The 3832-nt window shown below is 36.2% G+C and overlaps 1 protein-coding gene across 1 annotated transcript in view; it reads left to right on the top strand.

Annotated features, from left to right (window-relative positions):
• The window catches only part of LOC107090504 (plexin-B2-like), a 223629-nt gene that overhangs the window by 174259 nt on the left and 45538 nt on the right, over nt 1-3832 (top strand). The gene's annotated exons all lie outside the window — the stretch shown is intronic.

Here is a 3832-nt window from a genome sequence, read left to right on the forward strand (position 1 = left end):
AAAGATCTACTTAGCTTTTTAATATCAGACGAAGTTTGACCATTTAAGGCTTTATATGGGAGAAGGAGGATTTTAAAATCTATTCTGGATTTAACACATGACACATATATGGTCCTAACAGGTGCAATGAGAACATATCCAGGCCTGAATCTGGTTTGTATTCTTGTTTTTGCTTGAGGTCTCACCACCATGTAAACACTAATTTGCTCACGGTAAGCCCTGCCTTGATTTGATGTTTTCTCCTCTTTCCATGGTTAAAGGGGTGTATTTGCTTTTATTTGCTGGCTCTGTCAGGTCATACGCCTCCATTAATCCCAGCGTGTTTGTGGCCAGCTGTGTGCAGAGCAGTGAGGTACATGTGGCAGAGCGGGATCAGAGCTGTCACCGGGTTTGGTGGCGCAAGGGTCGCTTTTGTTTGGCCAGAGATGGCGTGTAGGGATGATAGACCTCTCAATCATCTCATTAAAACTTAGTTTATCATCACAGGGACTAAGGGTATAAAAGTTTAAATGCTGTAGTAAACGACCTTTCTCCTTAAAAATATGGCACAGTAATATGCTATGCTGTCCTCTCATATCTGAAGATTAAGAGCCATTGTGGAGAATAGGTTATTAAGTCGATAAATTTCAATATAAATGCTGGAGCTCATGTTTTTGCTAACTAAAGTCCTGCAGAGGATATATCATTCTGTCTGAGCCTGAATTAATGAGACATTGATCCAGGAAGGACGCAGTGTCCTTCAACATGTCGGACCAACGGGCTTTACTTCATACAGCTGCTTGGTCACTTTGCAGGGCTTCTGTATTCATTAGACAGCTGATAAAGTACTGTATATGTCATGTTTTATTGAAGGAAAGATACATTATTATTTTGATTAGTTATAAAAATACAAATTTATAAGCTTCTCAATTTAATCAGAGGACATGAATACTTGCTTGATGCAGATTGCTGCATTTACTGGAGCTCTCACGGTGGTCCTCATCAGATGTGTGATCATGTAATCAGGTCAGAGAATAAAAAAACAGAAGCAAACAGAAGTTCATGTTTGAGCTGTTTTAAATGCAACAACAGAGACTGTAATGTCATTCGCTTTTATGTGCAATTCTTTGAGGGCAGTTTTCTACGGAAGAGGGCAACTGGAAAAAAAAAAAAAAGTTAACTGATTTTTAAATTTTATTTCAGTTTAATATGGGAAAAAAAAGTCAGAATTCTGAGATTAAAGTCAGAATTCTGAGAAAAAAGTCAGAATTCTGAGAATAAAGTCAGAATTCTGAGAATAAAGTCAGAATTCTGAGAAAAAAGTCAGAATTCTGAGATTAAAGTCAGAATTCTGAGATTAAAGTCAGAATTCTGAGATTAAAGTCAGAATTCTGACTTTTTTTCCCATATTAAACTGAAATAAAATTTTAAAATCAGTTAACTTTTTTTTTTTTTTTTCCAGTGGCCCTAACCCTCTTCCGTAGTTTTCTGATCTTTGCAGGATAAGGAAAAGTTTAGCAGACTTTAAGAACCACATAAGAGATTAGAAAAGTCTGGAAAATACAGAAGGTTGAGTTATTGGACAAAATATAAATTAAATAAATAAGAAAGTTGCTTCCTAGAGACAAAAAGAAGCTGCAATCCGCATAAAGGAAATCGGTTAATTGATAAACCTACGGATGTTTTGTGCAGCGGTTCCCTACATTCACCTAAATAACGACATCAGAAGCTAATTTCCTGCTTTAATGTTGTTTATAAGCACTTATTTTATTTCATTTAACATGTTAGGAGATTATTTTGAGGTTAGAGTTGTTTTTGTAAATTACAGGAATTTCTTGCTAATCTTCTGAAATGTTTGAGAGGATTAAAGGGAAAGATATTTAGTTTTGTTATAATTAAACTATTTTTTAATGCCATCAAATCCATGTTAATGAAAAAAATGAAGCGACCTCGAAGCGAGGATGAGCTTTATAAAAATACATCGCCGCTAATCACTGATCAGTATGGAAAGAATGAACGCTTTCTTTACAAGAAAAATCTTTGTCAGACTAAAAGAAGAATTCAGGATTTGGTTAAGATTATTTTGCAAATCAGTTAATTTGTTGATTATTTTATGGATTAATATTCAGATATCCAAAGCTTCCTTAAAAGAAGAATTTTTTTTTATGAAATTAAACCAGGTGAAACTAAAACTTTTCCACCTCAGGAGCTCTGGATAGAGCACACTGACGGATGGAAAACATTGTTTTTCTCATCTTAATGCAAAATGTGTATATTTTGATGATAATTTGGATGAAATGAAAGTAATGTATGATGATGGTGCCCCATCACATGACCTTTTCAATCGTTTTACAAGGTCATGTGATGGAGCTTCATCAGAAGTCTCCCGTGGTGTGCAACCTCTCGACAGCCAACAGCACGCAAAGTGGGTCCCTGAGGGCCGCTGTCCTGCAGGTTTTAGATGTTTCCCTGCTTTAGCACAGCTGATTCTGATGATTGTAGTTAAGCAAAAGCGTGTTTATCAACTATCAGTATAAATCAGCTGTTGTGGAGCAGAGAAACCTCTAAAACCTGCAGGACAGTCGACTTTGGGGACGTCTGATTTCAGATTGACTCATTTCAAATCCCTGTAAATCAGAAACTACTGTTAGTTCAGAGCTGTAATTTGTTACTTGATCTATAGAGATGTAAATAATTGCACATGCAAAATTTCAGCTTGATCAAACAACGGGAAGTTGGTAAAGGGGCATTAGTTATTAAAACGCCCCTCGAATCCACCAGCTCGCTGGTTGTTAATCAGCAGGATGACTAAGTGGATCCGGTTCTGGAAAAAAGCGACATTTTTATACTCGCTGAGTAAACATGTTGATATTAAAGGAGTTTTAGGTTCATCTTTGATTAATTATGAAGCATTTAAAGAGTGTCAATAATTCTTATTTAAACAGATGAAAATATTTTATTCAATCTAAACCTTTTTATTCATCATAAGCAGGGGGACACATTTCCTGCTCTGTCAAACTTCAGGAATGAAATCAAACTCCTGATGGTCTGAGATCATCAAAGCTAGCTATATATGAGCTCATTTAAATGGTGCAAACAAGCCTCTGGAAGGAGAGCTGCAGAAAGAGAGCTAGGGAGGTTGAAATTCAACTGCAACACTGATTGAATATGTGTGAAAATATAAATATATATTGTTTTGCTTTGACTTGTTCCTTTGGATGCATTTTTTTTCCTGTTCACTGCAATAATAATCCAAACGTGAGTGTGGTGTCTTCAGCCCAGGTGGAGAACTTTGCTGCATCCTAATGAGGAACCTGTGAGAAAGTATCGCCTCTGTTTCAGAAGCAGGTTTTAATCTGATAAGAGAAGCGGATCTAAAAAAGTTTCCTTTATGCAGATTCTTCTCTGGAGTTAGAAATGAAGAAAGTCTCAGGTGACGCGGTTCTGTAGCTTCTAAAGTTCAGGGAGGATCAAGAAGTTTGAAATGAAAACTTCAGCAGCTAAATTAAAAGAGTTGAGGTCAGCAAAGACTAATGAGGAGCTCATGTTTGAGCGGCGCAGATGAATGGTAATTATTACTGAACTTCTCTCTCTCACGGCTGCTTTCATGTCTGCTCTCACACTCAGGCAAAGGCACATTTTATCAAGCTCAAACAAATGCTCCTTCCTTTGGATTATCATCAGAAATATAATCTTTAACATTCATTACATCACAGTGTTTGCTTTTATTAGAAAATCTCCAATCTTTCAATTCAATTTATTTCTATAGCTACAATTCACAACACATTAAGTCTCTTTCTAGTTCACCAGATCATCCAGTCAGATTGATTCAAAGTTTTCTATCTAAGGAAAA

Source organism: Cyprinodon variegatus, unplaced genomic scaffold (genome assembly GCF_000732505.1).
Source record: "Cyprinodon variegatus isolate N-32 unplaced genomic scaffold, C_variegatus-1.0 Scaffold298, whole genome shotgun sequence".
Taxonomy (NCBI): Eukaryota; Metazoa; Chordata; class Actinopteri; order Cyprinodontiformes; family Cyprinodontidae; genus Cyprinodon; species Cyprinodon variegatus.